This window comes from Danio rerio, chromosome 18, assembly GCF_049306965.1.
Source record: "Danio rerio strain Tuebingen ecotype United States chromosome 18, GRCz12tu, whole genome shotgun sequence".
Classification (NCBI taxonomy): domain Eukaryota; kingdom Metazoa; phylum Chordata; class Actinopteri; order Cypriniformes; family Danionidae; genus Danio; species Danio rerio.
The window spans coordinates 9698761-9718036 of NC_133193.1; the positions used below are offsets into that span (position 1 = coordinate 9698761).

Here is a 19276-nt window from a genome sequence, read left to right on the forward strand (position 1 = left end):
AGCAATAGCAATGTTTTGTCTTGTTAAAAGGAGTTATTTATATGTTATTTACTACATGGTGCGAGGCTAAAATATCAATATTAATCTTAATACAAAAATATTGATGTCAAAATTTAATTAATCCAATTATAACTACATTAAATGGTTATTTATACATTTATACATTATAACTACATTAAAAGCAAATAGGCTCCTTTTAAAGCTGCCAGTCTGCAGTTAAAGAACATCTTTTTCATTTAATTTTAAATCCATGTGTTGGTGTATAGAGTCAAAAAGGTTAGAATTGTGCCGATGTTCAAATATTTATGGACATAACTGTATATTGGATTTATAGATGGGCCCCAAAATAGACAATTAATTGTCAATGCAAAATTTTATGAGAAGTGCATAATCACACTTATTTCTTACTGAATTAATCATCAGCCAAAATTCATAATCATGAGAGCACTGTGTGTATCTGCGCATTTGTTTTACCTGTGCTTCTCCCAGGCCCAGCTCAATGTCCTCCAGGTCCTCCAGCAGCAGTCTGGATTCCTCCTGCGCTCCTGTTTCCACTGTGCTTCTCCCAGGCCCAGCTCAATGTCCTCCTCCATGTCCTCCAGCAGCAGTCTGGACTCCTCCTGTGCTCCTGTTTCCGCTGTGCTTCTCCCAGGCCCAGCTCAATGTCCTCCTCCATGTCCTCCAGCAGCAGTCTGAACTCCTCCTGCGCTCCTGTTTCCGCTGTGCTTCTCCCAGGCCCAGCTCAATGTCCTCCTCCATGTCCTCCAGCAGCAGTGTGGATGTCTCCTGTGCTCTGGCTGGTTGACTGCAGTTCAGAATGGTTATGAGGAGTTGAGCATGTTCCCCTCACAGCAACTCCAATTCGATCACCAATTTAGTGTTGTAGTCAGCACGATTTCATCCTGCATCATCCACTCTAGAGCCTCGTCATGGGGGTAAACCATGAAGGACATCACCCAATGAAACACACCTGCTGAGAAAAAACACACACAACCCAATTACCATCATGCCATCTTACAGAGCTCAACATAAATGAACTGAACTACTTTGAGCTTAACAAAATAATAAAACTTTAACCAGTTTGAAAAAAAAGAAACAGGATGAATAAATGACTGTAGCCTTACAATGGGTTTTTGCCCCATCGACTTCCACTAAAACCACACTTTTTGGTTGCAAAGTAGGGCTGCACAATATTGGGGGGAGGGGGGGGGGGGGAATCTGACATAGTTTTTTCTGAGATAAATATTGCAATATGTTTGCTACAAAACTTAAAAATGACTATTTGGAAAAAAAAGTGTATTAATTTAAATCGATTGGAATAATTCTGTAGTAAAAGTAATTAAGTAAATTATAACAAACAAATTGCAAGCAAAGATAAGTTAGGTAAGTGATGGATAAGTGTAATAAACTTTCAGGGCAGTCAAATAGTATTCAGGTATAGGGTTTAAAAAAATCTAATGTAAAATAACACCACAAGCCTGTACTGTATACATTCAGTCAAATACAAGGTTACAAATAGTAAACTTTCTTGTGACTTTCAACAAAAAAACGCATGTAAGGTGAAAAAGATCCAGCGAGTAAACTAGAGAGTGACATGCTTCTAGACATTTGGTGTGAATCCAACATTAGACATGTCATCAACACTAATGTGTATTTTAAATCGCAGTGTGTTTATGATGTCTCTCCTCTGGTGGCTGTAATACTAAAAAGCTAGGGCTGCACAATATACAGTTTCAGCATTGATATTGCAATGTGCATATCCGCAATAGTCACAAAGCAGAATCTGCAATATCAAATCGAGATTATAGTTGAGTAGGAGTTCAAAACATACATAACTGTGCAGTTATTGCAAAGTTTAATGAGAAATATACTTATAAAAGTATCATTTGTTTTAAGGACTGTGAGCGTGTACCTATTTCAAGACAGTTTAAAGCATTCAGGCACAGAAAATTAACATTTTACAAACTTCAAGAAAGATTAATATTATTTAGGAACAGTATACAGTGAGAGTAAAAAGTATTTGATCCTTTGCTGCTTTTGTTGGTTTGCCCACTAACAAAGACCTGATCATTCTGTACTTTTAATGGTAGATGTATTCTAACATGGAGAGACAGAGTATAAAAAATAAAATCCAGAAAATAACTTTAAAGAATATATATTAATTGATTTGTATTTCATTGAGGGAAATAAGTATTTGATCCCCTAGTATGCATTAGGAGTTCTGGCTTTCACAGACCAGTTAGACACTTCCAATCAACTTGTTACCTGAATTGAAGACACCTGTTCTAACTAAACACCTGTGTGAAAGACACGTGTTCACAGAATCAGACAATCAGACAGATTCCAAACTCTCCAACATGGTTAAGACCAAAGAACTCTCTCAGGACCTCAGAGACAGGATTGTTGACCTGCACAAATCTGGAACGGGCTACAAAAACATCAGCAAGATGCTGGGTATTAAAGTAACAACCATTGGTGCAATTGTGAGAAAATTTAAGAAGTATAACCTGACCATCAATAGACCTCGGTCTGGTGCTCCACAAAAGATTTCACCTCGTGGGGTGGCAATGATCATGAGAACTGTGAGAAATCGGCCTGCAACCACACAGCAGGAGTTAGTGAATGACCTCAAGGCAGCTGGGACCACAGTCACCAGGAAAACAATTGGCAACACTTTGCGCCGCAATGGATTAAAATCCTGCAGTGCCCGAAAGGTACCCCTGCTTAAGAAGGCACATGTGAAGGCCCGCCTAAAGTATGCCAATGATCACCTCAAAGATGTACAAAGTGATTGGGAGAAGGTTCAGTGGTCAAATGAGACCAAAATTGAACTATTTGGCCTAAACTCTACTCGTCATGTGTGGAGGAAGAAAAATGCTGCCTATGACCCCAGGAACACTGTACCCACCGTCAAGCATGGAGGTGGAAGCATTATGTTTTGGGGTTGTTTCTCTGCCAAGGGCACTGGGCTACTTCACCGCATCAGTGGGAAGATGGATGGAGCCATGTACTATGTACCTTAATGATTTAGAGAGGATCTGCAAAAAAGAGTGGGCAAAAATTCCCCCTGATGTGTGCTAACCTTGTGGTTAAGTACAACAAACGTCTGTCCGCTGTGCTTGCAAACAAAGGCTGTGCCACCAAGTATTAGGTGCTTTTGGCTAGAGGGATCAAATACTTATTTCCCTCAATGAAATACAAATGAATTAAGATATTTTCTTTAAAGTTATTTTCTGGATTTTCTTTTTGATATTCTGTCTCTCCATGTTAGAACACATCTACCATTAAAAGTACAGAATGATCATGTCTTTATTAGTGGGCAAACCAACAAAATAAGCAAGGGATCAAATACTTTTTACTCTCACTGTATATGCAATGAATAATAATCAGTGTATTTATTTAACATTTAATTATTCAATTTGTTTTACCTGAATACTATTAGACTCCCAGAAAAACCATAAAGCTTTTTTTTAATCGCTATATGTATCACAGAAAAATAAAATGTTGCAATGTCAGTTTTTACAATATCGAGCAGCAAAGTGAGTAAAAATTAGACCTCTTTAGAAAGTTTCATTGCTAAGGGGGCCCAGTGAACGACCCACAAACTGCCAAGGAATAGATTGGCAAGCCATTTGTCGAAAAATCTGGTGAACGCACCATGTCTTTGCAAGAAGATCAACAGGTGGAGATTGCAAATGACAGCGGCCTTTTAGGGGTCGTTTGCATGTTGCGCATTTCTAGAGTTTGCACAAGTTTGTTGTTTCCAATGGAGGTGCGCATCTTGAGCGCACAAGTGGCATGACGCAGTCATGCCAATGAATTCCGCAAGCGCACCACGAGTCACTTAACAAGAATTGACCAATCAGCTTCAGCTTGTTTCAAATATTTATATTTTGGTAAGACTAATTTTGTCAGACAAACACAGAACACACAAACACTGCAGTGCTTTGTAATGTTATCCATAAATAAACTTGTATCAGAGCAATAGCAATGTTTTGTCTTGTTAAAAGGAGTTATTTATATGTTATTTACTACATGGTGCGAGGCTAAAATATCAATATTAATCTTAATACAAAAATATTGATGTCAAAATTTAATTAATCCAATTATAACTACATTAAATGGTTCCCCTATGTGAGGCTAAAATATCAAAATTATTATCAATACCAAAATATTGCCGTTAATATTTGTTATAAATCCAATTATCACTACACAGTTGCAGTAGAGGCCTGGCAGAGCACCACCAGGAATGAAATCCAGCATCTGGTGATGTCTATGCATTACAGACTTCCGGCTGTAATTGACTGCGAATGACTTGCAACCAAGTACTAATAAGTGAAAGTTTGGTTTATGATAATTATTCTGTCCAATTACTTTTGGTCCCTTAAAAAGTGGGAGGCATGTGCACACTAATATATTTCCTACAGCGTTCACCTGATTTGGAAGCAAATACCCTCATATTAAAGCTGCCAGTCTGCAGTTAAAGAACATCTTTTTCATTTAATTTTAAATCCATGTGTTGGTATATAGAGACAAAAAGGTTAGAATTGTGCCGATGTTCAAATATTTATGGACATAACTGTATATTGGATTTATAGATGGGCCCCAAAATAGACAATTAATTGTCAATGCAAAATTTTATGAGAAGTGCATAATCACACTTATTTCTTACTGAATTAATCATCAGCCAAAATTCATAATCATGAGAGCACTGTGTGTATCTGCGCATTTGTTTTACCTGTGCTTCTCCCAGGCCCAGCTCAATGTCCTCCAGGTCCTCCAGCAGCAGTCTGGATTCCTCCTGCGCTCCTGTTTCCACTGTGCTTCTCCCAGGCCCAGCTCAATGTCCTCCTCCATGTCCTCCAGCAGCAGTCTGGACTCCTCCTGTGCTCCTGTTTCCGCTGTGCTTCTCCCAGGCCCAGCTCAATGTCCTCCAGGTCCTCCAGCAGCAGTCTGGATTCCTCCTGCGCTCCTGTTTCCACTGTGCTTCTCCCAGGCCCAGCTCAATGTCCTCCATGTCCTCCAGCAGCAGTCTGAACTCCTCCTGCGCTCCTGTTTCCGCTGTGCTTCTCCCAGGCCCAGCTCAATGTCCTCCTCCATGTCCTCCAGCAGCAGTGTGGATGTCTCCTGTGCTCCGGCTGGTTGACTGCAGTTCAGAATGGTTATGAGGAGTTGAGCATGTTCCCCTTGCAGCGTCTCCAAATCGATCACCAATTTAGTGTTGTAGTCAGCACGATTTCATCCTGCATCATCCACTCTAAAGCCTCGTTATGGGGGTAAACCATGAAGGACATCACCCAATGAAACACACCTGCTGAGAAAAAACACACACAACCCAATTACCATCATGCCATCTTACAGAGCTCAACATAAATGCACTGAACTACTTCAAGCTTAACATAATAATAAAACTTTAACAAGTTTGAAAAAAAAAAGAAACAGGATGAATAAATGACTTTTTTAGTTTGGGGTGAACTGTCCTTTTAACCCTTGTTGACTGTTCAAATTAACTAGCCTTTCATTAGGTTTTTGCCCCATTGACTTTCACTAAAACCACACTTTTTGATTGCAAAGTAGGGCTGCACGATATTGAAAAAAAAAATCAGACATTTAGTTTTTCTGCGATAAATATTGCAATATGTTTGCTACAAACCTTTAATTTGGAAAAGTGTATTAATTTAAATTGATTGGAATAATTCTGTAGTAAAGGTAATTATAGTTAAATTGTAATAAACAAATTGCAAGCAAAGATAAGTTAGGTAAGTGATGGATAAGTGTAATAAACTTTCTGGGCAGTCAAATAGTATTCAGGTATAGGGTTTAAAAAATAAATAAATAAAATAACACCACAAGCCTGTACTGTATGAAATCAGTCAAATAAAAGGTTACAAATAGTAAACTTTTTTGTGACTTTTAACAAAAAAATTTTGCATATCCGCAAAAGTCACAAAGCAGAATCTGCAATGTCAAATCGAGATTATAGTTGAGTAGGAGTTCAAAACATACATAACTGTGCAGTTATTGCAAAGTTTAATGAGAAATATACTTATAAAAGTATCATTTGTTTTAAGGACTGTGAGCGTGTACCTATTTCAAGACAGTTTAAAGCATTCAGGCACAGAAAATTAACATTTTACAAACTTCAAGAAAGATTAATATTATTTAGGAACAGTATATATGCAATGAATAATAATCTGTGTTATTTATTTCACATTTAATTATTCAATTAGTTTTACCTGAATACTATTAGACTCCCAGAAAAACCATAAAGCTTTTTTTTTTTTATTTGTAACTTTGCTTTAATGTATTTATCATGTGATTGTTTCTTACATTTTATGCAGATGTGCTCCACTACAAAATCATCCTATTGTCATCAGAAATTATCCTAAAATTATAAATTCTTTCCAAATAGAAGAGCTTTTCATTTCACCTGTTAAAACTATACTCAATATCGCTATATGTATCACAGAAAAATAAAATGTTGCTATGTCAGTTTTTTGCAATATCGTGCAGGCCTACACTGTACACTGGAAAATAGAACATTGCAATATTTTTTATTCTTCAATAAATAATCACTAAATATTTCACCAGATGACATGAATATCTGTACTTTGAAAGAATTAATCATTTTTGACTGATTAGGATGATTCTGTGAAGTGCATCTGCATAAAATATAATAAACTATTTACAAGCACAAATCGATACAATAAAAAACATACAATTGAAACAACGGTTTATCGTTTTGCAAGTCTTAGAGTATTCAGGTACAGTAATTCATTCAGTAATTTTCCTTCGGCTTAGTTCCTTATTTATCAGGGGTCGCCATAGAGGAATTCTTACAGCCACAACTATAACACAAATGATGGGAAAAAACTAATGGATCGGTCTAGAAAAAATTAAGATAAACACAAACAAAATAAGTATGGAAGGAATCGCAACAAAACTAAGGCTGAACATAAAGGGAGCACAACTTTACATCTGGAGGGCCGCTCAAGTCCCCACCTTCAAAGTGCTGCAGCGTCAATGATCTGCAGATGCAAAAAAGCCTACTTAAAACAAAATGGGTACAAAATTGTAGAAGGTGACAAAATAGCAAAAATAAATAAACAAATAAATGGACATATAACTGGAATGAACAGCCAACTATTTCAGCATATGTTTTACGCAGCAGATGCCCTTCCGGCCTCAACCCATTACTGGGAAACACCCATCCATTCACACACATGTACACTATGATCAATTTAGTTTATTCAATTCACCTTATAGCACACATGTTTGGAATGTGCGGGAAACCGGAGCACCCTGGAGGAAACCCACACTAACACGGGGAGAACATGTAAACTCCACATAGAAATGCCAACTGACCCAGCAGAGACTCGAACCAGCAACCTTCTTGCTGTGAGGCGACGTTGCCAACCACTAAGCCACCAGGTACTGTAATTAAATAATAAAAATTATTAAATAAATAAAGTTACAAACAGTACAATCTCTTATGCTTAAATCTGTTTAAAATCCTTGAAATCAAATGAAAAATACAAAAATGAAAATAATCCAAAAACTGCAACAGCATTTCAGTAATCAAGTTGAATCTGACGTATAACAAAACTGAAAAATTACTTGACAAATCTAATACAAATGAAAAATCACAATATATAAAGTATATAAAGTTTTTTAAAGGCACGACAAATAAGAAAAAAATATTAAAACTGAAGTATATCAATAAATGAAGACTTAAACTGTGAGCATAAATAAATATGACAAAACCAATAAGAAAATACTAAGATCACCTTAAAAAACACCACCAAGCAAAAATGCACGATTATATGGTGTCATGGCTTTACAATCAAAAAATGCTTTTATAATGGAAGTCAATGAGGCAAAAAAAAACATTAACATAGACACCAACATACTGAAAAGGTAGCCCAGACAATATTATTGAGTTTGTGAAAAATTCAAGAGCATTTACATAAAATATACATGTCAAAATAAGATGTCAAATTTAAAATTTTGAAATTGTGGCCAAATAAATCCTAAAAACCACTCCAGAGTGGATGAAAACATCCCCAACAGCACACAAGGTTTCAGTTTATGTATATTCTATAATAAGCCTTCAGACCATAAGCCTTTAAGCTATCAATGCAGACTCCAGTTACTAACAACTGAAAAAATCCATCAAGGTGACCTGCAACACCACATCATCAATTTAGGAAAGATTGGTTTCATTTTCGCACATTCAGACTTTCTCCTTAATATCATTTCAGAAAAGTATTACTTGCAAAATATAAATAGCGAAATCACATTATCAGGCAATGACTATCAAAGTACAACATTTCCCACAGTCAAATAAGTAGTGCTAATGTTGTTTTGAAGTCATACTTGCATGTGATTTCAGACCGAATATTCAAATTACCATGGTAAACAATATAGGGAGCATGTCACAAGTTGCCACTGAATGAATGTGCAAATATAAAACCAACTTTACCTTAATATTGAAGTGTGCAAATATCTTACACATACTATCTCACACACACTCCATAAAAAAACAGAATTTAAGGTTTTCTGCAGCATCACTGATGACAAATTTGACCTCTTCCCAGCAGGGAAAAACACAAACAATAAAGAATGCACAATTAAATGGTGTCATGGCTTTACAATCAAAAACTATTTTTCTAATGGATGTTAATGGGGCAAACAAAAAAAAACAAAACATGAAAAGCCACCAACATAACAAAATAGTCAATTTGCCCAGACAATATTGCTGAGTTTGTGAAAAATTCAAGAGCATTTTCCTTAAACGTGTCAAAATAAGATGTCACTAAAAATCATTGCATTTGCTGAAACGCAGAGACAATTGTGGCCAAAAAAATCCTGAAAACATCTACAACAGCATACAAGGTTTAGGTCTATGTATATTCTACTACATAATAAGCTTTCAGGTTATCAATGCAGACTCCAGTTACAAACAACTGCCTGGAAAAATCAGGAGGAATCTGGAAAAATCCATCAAGGTGACCTGCAACATCCCATCATCAATTTAGGAAAGATTGGTTTTATTTTCGCACATTCAGACTTTCTCCTTAATATCATTTCAGAGAAGTATTACTTGCAAAATATAAATAGCGAAATCACATTATCAGGCAATGACTATGATTGTACAACATGGTTTAAAGCCAAATAAGTAGTGCTAATGTTGTTTTGAAGTCATACTTGCATTTGATTTCAGACTGAATATTCAAATTACCATGGTAAACAATATAGGGAGCATGTCACAAGTTGCCACTGAATGAATGTGTGAATAAAACCAACTTTACCTCAATGTTGAAGTGTGTAAAGATCTCTCATACACATACTCTTTCACACACTCCATAAGGGAAAAGCACCAACAATAAAGAATGCACGATTATATGGTGTCATGGCTTTACAATCAAAAAATATTTTTCCAATGGATGTTGATGGGGCAAAAAATATATATGAAAAGCCACCAACATAACAAAATGGTAGTCAATTTGCCCAGACTATATTGTTGAGTTTGTGAAAAATTCAAGAGCATTTTTCTAAAGTACACACGTCAAAGTAAGATTTGTCACTAAAAATCATTGCATTTACTGAGAAACAGAGGAAATTGTGGCCAAATATATCCTAAAAACCACTCCAGAGAGGATGAAAACCTCCCCAACAGCACACAAAGTTTAAGTCTACATATATTCTACTACATAATAAGCCTTCAGGCCATAAGCTTTCAGGCTATCAAGGCAGACTCCACAGTGACTAACAACAGCCTGGAAAAACGAGGAGGAATCTGGAAAAACCCATCAAGGTGACCCGCAACACCACATCATCAATTTAGGAAAGATTGTTTTTATTTTTGCACATTCAGACTTTCTCCTTAATATCATTTCAGAAAACTATTGTTTGCAAACTCTAAATAGAGATCACGAAATCAGTGAATGACTAAGTACAACATGGTTTACAGTTTATTAATGCTGTGCTGTTTTAAAGTAACACTTACATGCAAATTTAGACCGAATATTCAATATAGCGGTAAGCATTAGGTGGACGTAGCAAACTTACTGATTTTTTTCGAAAACATTTGGTAGGAGAGTCTCTGCTGTGATCAGGAAGTCAGGATCAGGAGTGAGAGACAAAGATTACACAGATATATATAACTTGTCTACGACCCGTAAGTATACTCAGAGACTGGTGTTAAAAGGTAATCTGTACCACAGGTTAGACAGTTTAAAGCATTCAGGCACAGAAAATTAACATTGTACAAACTTCAAGAAAGATTAATTGTATTTAGGAACAGTATATATGCAATGAATAATAATCAGTGTATTTATTTCACATTTAATTATTCAATTAGTTTTACCTGAATACTATTAGACTCCCTGAAAAACCATAAAGCATTTTTTTTTCATTTGTAACTTTGCTTTAATGTATTTATCATGTGATTGTTTCTTACATTTTATGCAGATGTGCTCCACTACAAAATCATCCTATTGCCATCAGAAATTATCATAAAATTATGAAGCTTTTCATTTCACCTGTTAAAACTATACTCAATATCGCTATATGTATCACAGAAAAATAAAATGTTGCTATGTCAGTTTTTTGCAATATCGTGCAGGCCTACACAGTACACTGGAAAATAGAACATTGCAATGTTTCTTATTCTTCAATAAATATTCACTAAATATTTCACCAGGCCCGTAGCCAGCCTGGTGTAAGGGGTGGTTCTTTTTTTCAAAATGTGGACTTTTTTGCATTTATTCACCCCATTTCTGTTTGATTTTGATGTTTAAATACTCCAATAAGTGGCATTTTGCAGCACTATTTTTAGCTGGATTAGCTTGTTGTATCCTCTTATTTTTTATGTACCAAAAATATTTCCTAAAGATTTATAATAAATAAAAAAAAAAGTCACTATTTTTTTCTAGCCCCTCTTGAAAATTAATCTAACAACAACAGCCTAATTAGTATAAACAGCAGAAGTCAGTCTGAGACACTTGAAAAATGTGGGGAAAATATTAAAAAGCCTCTACTGACATGACTATTTCTTCAAACTGCGCCTACACATTTTGATAACACTTGACTTCATAAGGGTAACCTGATGCAGCTGCAGTTTTAAGGAACAGCAATGTCAATAAAGGCTTTTTTTCCACATTTTTTGAGTGTCTTGGACTGATTTTGATGTTTATTCTGATGAATCCCTTCCTGGAGATCGAGCTCCCTGTAGATTTCAGTTGCAACCCATAACAAACACACCTGCCTGTAATTATCAAGAGCTGTTCAGGTCCTAATTAACTGGTTCAGGTGTTTTTGATCAGGGTTGGAGCTGACTTTTGCAGGAAGGTCGATCTCCAGTAACAGGGTTGAGCACCACTGCCTTACACAAAAAGCAGACACATTAAGTAACATATAAGAACTTTTTCTTTGATTTTGGATTTTTATATCTAACCTAATTAGTATTAAACTGTGTACAGAACATCATTGTCAGTGTTGCCAACTAAGCAATTTTGTTGCTAGATTTAGCAACTTTTTATATATAGCAACTTTTTTTTTCCAAAAAGCCCCTAGAAACAAATTTAGCAATAGATAACATTCATTTGGCTACTTTTAGCAATTTCTAACAAGTAACTCAGAGCAGTGACTGCCGGCTTCACTCAGCAGAGTAAATTGCTAGCTCAAATTGCATTTCATAACCGTTTATTTACTAATATTTGTTAACATTTATGATTGTTGGTAACTTGGGTAGCAATAAATTCCAATAGTGCTGTAATTGCTGTCACTTTCACAAATGTGTTAATTTCACAAGTTTAAAAAGTACAGATTGTTTAAAGGAATGTACCTGTTCATTATCAGTGTTATATGGGGAAAAAAATCTTATCAAAAAGTGTTTGTATTACTTTTACAAATAGTCAATTCTATTTTTCATACAAATCTATATGGACATATTTCAAATAATGTTTTTGCTGAGATGGCCAGTCAATTTGAGAAAACGATTATTTTTTATACTACATAAAGATGGAATTTTTATTATTATTAAACTACATAAATATGTGGTTTTGAGCTGTGATTATGCAGTGACGTCATCAGGCAAAGCTATATGTTAATTAGAACCTATATCTTTATGTAACGTTTTAATATATTATAATACACTGCACCTCAGAGAGTAAAGACATGACGGGCTTACGCTTGTCAGATATTACAAAATCACTGATATGCAAATTAGCGCGTGGCAACTTTTCGGGCAGGCTATAGCTATATGGGGCGTCTGCAGACTTGGATCCAGGCAGTTTTGCGACCCACAATTTTACGGCCCTGTTGTTCCTAATGCGTCCAGTAGGGGGATGAAAGATACATGGCCAAATAAAGTTTGAAGTCAACGCTCCCAGATTAATAAATGTCCTGTTCATAAATATTTATTCTAATTAGATTACGCTAAATATGAACGCTAAGTTAATGTATCAGAAAGTGAGTTATAAACTCACTATTATAATATGCAGAATTGATACTCTCAAAAAAAATAATTTCAGATTAAATTATTAAATAATAATTAAATAATAGATAAAATAATTTCAGCAAAAGCCCAGTTGCAAATTAATATAGATTTAATTAGAAAAATTAAAAACACAAATAGTTGGATAGTGTAAATGTTAATAGTAGCCTAGTTATACGTTTTCATATAGAGATATGCATTTTGTTCTATTGTTTATATGTAAAGTTGCATTTTGAAAATAAAATTATAACCAAACAATAGTGTAATATGGAGTAATGATGTGCTTTGATGATGCGGTGGTATTGACTACCAGCCAGCTGCAGAACGTTTAGACAAACAATTCACTCCTTTCTAAAATTCAAAGGACCATTTAGCTACCTGACAAACAAAAACCCAGACATTAGATTTCTTTTTTTACATTTATTTATTGACAACAATATCATTAGATTGGCAGCTTTCTTAAAATGAAGCTGAATCCTTGCATCAAATTCTTCATGCTCACTAAAAAAATAAACAAATAGTTATGTATAAATACTCTGCAAAAATCCTTTACGCACTTAAAAGTTTGATCTGCTTCTAGACCAAATATCTAAAAATTCTTAATCCCCCAAAAAAGGAAAGAATGGCAAATGAAAAGCAAAAAAATAAATAAATAAAAAAATCATGCCATTTTATATATTACCTAGACCAATGCGAAAACTTATCAAAATATGTTTTTATATATTTGATTTATTCTTTAAGAATTATAACAAGGTAAAACAAAAGGACCAAGACATTTTTATTTATTTTTTATTTGCAGCTACAAATTGTGATACCGACTTTCCCATATTTTATTATTTTCTTTGTAACAAATTGTAACAACAAATATTAGAAAACAACAATATTATTGCATGTGCAATGCAAACTTCATAGCTAATATACAAAATGCACTGTATAGCTATATAAATAAAAATCAGTAGACCATTTAAAATTGTGAGTTTCTTTGCATATATTTATATATATATGATAGTTTAATTGTTTAAACTAGAACATTATAGCATTATATTAAATGTAATTGAATGCAATTATGGTTGAGTGTGGTATAGTTATAAAGGCTTAAAAAAATACTGCACTGCCTCCCTCTACTGGAGGCATCGGGAACAACAGGGGTGTAAAACTGCCTGGGACGTAAAACTGCTTAGGCCGTAGATCTGTCCGGATCCAAGTCTGCAGTCTCCCCTCCTCTTGGAAATAGTTGGCAACACTGATGGTCGTATACACTGAAAAAAATAAATGCTGCAAACAATTTATGTGTTGAATTTAAATAAAGTAAATTTAGTAAAGTTCAACTTAATTTGTTTAAATTCAGCCCAAATAAATTGTTTACAACCACTTAAATTAGTAAATGCAAAGATTCATATTTGAATATTTTTAAATGTACGGAATATGGTTAGTCTACGTTAGTCATATATACTGTACTATATAACTGAATGAATGCGCGAGTATAAAACCAACCTTACCTCAATTCAACATCACTCATCCTGCACAACAAATGGAAGCCTGCTCTCATAAAAAACACCCCAAATATTAACAAACACAACCTGAATCTAGTTTATTCAAAAAGTGGCACATCTACATATACAAATAAATAAATGTTTAATTCAACATTCACTCTACAATCACTGTCTGGATGACGACGATAAATAGACTGAGTGATTCACAAAAACTCTTTAAAACAAAGCAAACTTTAGTATAACAGTTTCTCGTTTAGGCTAACATTAAGCAGAATTCAATCGGGTATATGCCGAGCTGGTGTTTTTCCCATACTGATAAACTTCCGGTGACCAGTTATTGTGAACTTTTTTCGTTTTATACGGTTCCCTTTACAGTATCCATGTTGTTATGTCATTAAAATACATTCAGTTAAATAAACGTTGGCATTTATTTAGTTACTTAAGCATAAAACGAGACAAAAAACGTTTGTTCGCACGCGCCCGTCAGAATCGGCAGGATAGTGTAGAAGCTCCATTGAATATACTGGGGTAAAATAAATACTCGTATTACAAAGATTATTTATTAAAAGTCATATTATTATGTTTCGGCATGTTTGCCGAAGCATGCTAATAGGACTTTTAATTTGCCAGTAACCTGGGTTAAGCGCTTCCGGCGAATTGAATGCCAATGCAAAATCGGTGCGTTTAAGGTGTTTTCTTTAAAAATCAGCGATCTCCACTTACTGAGTGATATCCTATTTAAAGTGGTTCTCAGATTGTACAAGAAACACTACATTAAATTACATGTTACCCCGCCATGTCTTTTTAATATGAGCATTTAATACTTCTGCGCTAGCTTGCCGATTCTGACGGGCGCGTGCGAACAAACGGCTTTTTGTCTCGTTTTACGCTTGAGCAACTAAAACACCAACGTTTATTTAACTGAATGTATTTAATTACATTACAACATCGATACTGCAAAAGGAACCGTATTAAACGAAAAAAGTTCACAATAACAGGTCACCGGAAGTTTATCAGTATGGGAAAAACACTAGCTCGGCATATACCCTATTAAAATGCAAAGCTATTATTTTCACAAACAAAACTTTACTCAATTTAAACTGGGCTGCAGGTTAGCAACACCGCTACGTTGATCAACAACACAAACGAACATTATATACCTTTTGTAAGCTGCTTTACAGATGGGTCTCAAACTCCTGGTGCGATGTTGAGGATGATGTGTCGACCTCAGGCCAAAAAGCTTTTTGGCGGTACACGGCGTGGGTTCCATCGAGTGTTTGGGGCGTTTGTTAGTTTGACATTATTATCGGAGAACTTAGCAAACTATCGCACTGGCAAACAGGTGAGCCAGCTGACGTGCGTATTTATACCAAAATCACAACCTTCCCCGCCCCTGCGCGCCAACGTCACTACACCCGCCCTCCACATTTGCAATCACGTGGTTTTGGTGAGGCGCGAAATTCAGATGGAGGAGGGCAGGAACACAGAGGAAAGGCCGTATTTTTGCGATGTATATCATATTTCAAAGGAGATACAAATAGAAAATTAGCATATATGATGGGCATAATCCTTATATTATGACGAGGGCCGAGTTTTCCACTGAAGTAAAGTATATTAGCCTGCCATTGAGGCAGCCACAGTAGATAACTTCTACAGTATCATAGATATATACACTAGATATCGCATAGGGACCCTGCGCATGCGTCTATAGCGCCGCCACATTTGTACAGTGCTCCCAGGACAAATATCGTTCAACAGCACTAGTCGAGACAGTGTTACTACGTAAAGATGCTGGACTTTAGCGCTGTCTACGGGTGTAGTAACGAGCAAATAAAGAAAACAAAGCACAACGGCAGAACATTTCATAGGTAAGGTTTAGTTTTTTTACGTTTTTGTATATTATAGTCGGCTAGTGAAGGAGTCGTTCAACGGAGATTCATTCATATGAGAGGTGAAAGGAGGAGAGAAGGAGTGTTTCAGGACATGGATTAGATCAAATTATGTAACAGTATAAGCTTTTTTTTTATTTTACTTCACTTTTAAATAACAACAGGCATTTCAACTTCATTGTTAAACATATATAACAATATATCCAATCAGCATATAATAAGCAAAATTAGTACACGATAATAGTAATAATAATTACATAAATAAACCTTAAATAATACAAAAGTAAATACATTACATTCAGCAGGGTGAGTCCATATAAGCTGACAAAAGCTTAAAGAGTTTAGAGACATCTTTTGTTTTTACCTGTTTTATGAATTTATATAAAATGTTAAAATCATTTTTAAATGCTTTGAAACAAGGAGAAACTTAATCTAAATTTGTGAATATAACATTTTGCTACAATAAACATATTGTTACACAGAAATTAAATTCTTTGTTTTTTAATAAAAATGACAGACTTCACAATGTGATAGTCAAACGCAGGTATTAAATTGTTTGTCATTAACCACTTTTACAATCTGTCCCAAAAGGATTTGACAATAGAACAGCTAAAAAAAGATGTTCCTGAGATCTTTCAAGCAGAAAATAATAATTATTCATTTATGGATATTAAATGTAACAACAAGGTCCTGAGATCACTACTGACAAAAGAATATTTTCCTCTTCCTGTTAAAAGAAAAATTTTATCTAAACCACACACTATTGAAGTTAAAAAAAGATACCTGTCATTTCCCTTGTTACCTAAAATGAAAGAAGTACATTTCAAAACAATTAACAACATTTATCCATGTAATGAATTTCTTAGAATAAGATTTAATTTAGAAAGTAATGCTTGTATTTTCTGCTACTATAAGCTACATGATAAAAATAATTTTTATTGTGTTCTAACAATACTATTAACCATAACAATGGATGACATCAAGTACAATAATAAACAAAGAAAATTATATATAAATAAATAAATACAAATAAAACAAATTCATGTACAATAAAGAGACATATTTTAACATTATGCTACAATGTTTGGCCCCCTGGAGTAGTACCCTGATGACCTCCTCACATCTGCAGTTCTCCAGACATCCAGTGTTCTCCAGCCTCCGGCATCTAGACAGCAGCTCCGTACAGGAAGTTTGGCCAGAGGAGAAATGGTTGAGTCTGTTTTTTCTCAAGGTTTTTTCCTGCACTTTCGTCAATTGGTGAAGTCAGTTCCTCACCACTGTCTCCACTGGCTTGCTTGGTTTGGGACTTATGGAGCTGCGCATCGATGGATTTGCTCTTCAGAGTTTGGACTTTCAGCAATGAAAATTAAACCAGACTCAACTGAACTGAATTCTGAAAACTGGACTGAAACAGTTTCAATTCACTCGAACTTCTATGTTAAGCTGCCTTGACACAATCTACATTGTAAAAAAGCACTAAATAAATAAACATGAATTAAATTAAATAGTAAACTAGGATTTAACTACTAATTTGATTTTACTGATCAGGCACGATAATAAATATTTGTGAATCACTCCTCATGAAAAATGAAGCACAAACCTCCTGTTTTTAATCCCAGATCTTTCAATAATACATCCTACCATGCTTTGAAACAACAGCATGTGCTTTCTACAGCTTCTAGTGTTTATTTTGGTCAATAGTCAGTTGTTAGAATAGAAATCTGACCAATTCTCCAAAATAACTCCAAATGCCTTGACCCTCCACATTAGGGGTCATGGCCATGCCCTGTGAAGTACAGCTTTTATCTTGACTGAACAGCAGATTCCTCAGGCTTCCTCGAACCCTTCACACACAGCAGGGGAAAGCGAGTCATAATATTTCATTCAACAAAGCGTCCACTGAGCTTCACAGGAAATGGACGATGTCTATAAGCACAGCTTTCTTGTTGTCCACATTCCAGCTGCAGTAGGTCCAAATAAAGTCATATCTGGAGAATCGCTGTGGGTTGACCATCAGCACAATAACAACTCAAATCTCCACTGTTTGGTTTTCCAGCTTTGTGTTTCTGTTTCCAGAGGGAGACCCATGCCATTGTCTGAGGCACAAACATCCTCACACACTTCCTGTGGGGGAACGGCACTAAATCTGTGAGTCATATTAGCATGGTCTGAACACTAGCAGGCATCTAATGAGTGTGACAAAGAGTGCTCATAGGGACTTGTATGGCATTTCCATGTTTTCTTCCTGATTATGATTTGGCATTCGTTGATCATAATCATTGATAATGGTTCTTACATTGACAGTTCAGTGCGGCACGGTGGCTCAGTGGTAAGCACTGTGGCCTCACAGCAAGAACTGGTTCTAGCCTCGGCTGGGCCAGTTGGCATATCTGTGTGGAGTTTGTATGTTTTCACCATGTTCGCGTAGGTTCCCAACAGGTGCTTAAGTTTCCCCCACAGTCCAAACATGCGCTATAGGTGAATTGAATAAACTAAATGTGTGTGAATGAGTGTGTATGGGTGTTTTCTAGTACTGGGTTGGAGCTGGAAGGCCATCTGCTGTGTAAAACATGCTGGAATAGTTGGTGGTTCATTGCACTGTGCTGACCTATGACAAAAAAGAGACTAAGCTGAAGGAAAATGACTGAATGAATGAAAACGATAGTTCACTCAAAAAATAAAATGTATTTGTGTTTCTTTCATCTGTTGAAAAAAAAAAAATATATATATATATATATATAGAAGCTAGCTTCTACTACAAATATATATATATATATATATATATATATATATATATATATATATATATATATATATATTTGTAGTAGAAGCTAGCTAAGTGAACCTCGCTCCTCTGACCTCTAAAGGTGCTCTAGCGACAGACGCTAGAGGTCAAGGTCTTTAGCCTCCTTGTTAGATCAACCGACTCCCAATCAAAGAATTACCGGTTTAATCCCAGCTCAGCCTGGTTTATACTTGACGCATCCGCTAGTTCGCTTGAGTGCGCGCTGCGAATGTGACGTCATCGCAGAGTTTGCAGATGTTCGCTTTAGGTGCGCATAGCATGATTTCGGCTGGCGTGCGCATGTTTTTTTTTTTAAACTCGAGTTGAATATGAAACACTCTGAAGAGATTTTGTCTGAAACAGTAGACTGTACACACATCTTTATGATCTGTGATCATGGAGATAACCGAATGATCAATAATTCTTGGCTATAATTGCAACAGCCGTGGGAAAAGAGAACGTTTTTGTTAAAATGTTTGGAAAAACCTGAAGGATAAGTTTGTTAAAACCAAAAGAGGTCATGGCAAAAGTGGAGACCCAGGTACACAATTACAGAATATGTTTCGCAATTTTGAATTTAAAACAATTGAATAGTTACAAAACTAAAATG

The 19276-nt window shown here is 35.4% G+C and overlaps 1 protein-coding gene across 1 annotated transcript in view; it reads right to left on the minus strand.

Moving 5' to 3' along the window:
* The window catches only part of bend7 (BEN domain containing 7), a 152047-nt gene extending 136719 nt beyond the window's left edge, over positions 1-15328 (minus strand). Inside the window, exons 1-4 of the transcript XR_011007215.2 lie at positions 15153-15328; positions 7366-7434; positions 4739-5314; positions 475-973 (exon numbers count right to left, since the gene is read on the minus strand). The gene's annotated coding sequence lies outside the window, so the exon portion shown is untranslated. The remainder of the gene's footprint in view (positions 1-474; positions 974-4738; positions 5315-7365; positions 7435-15152) is intronic.
* Positions 15329-19276: the final 3948 nt, after the last annotated feature.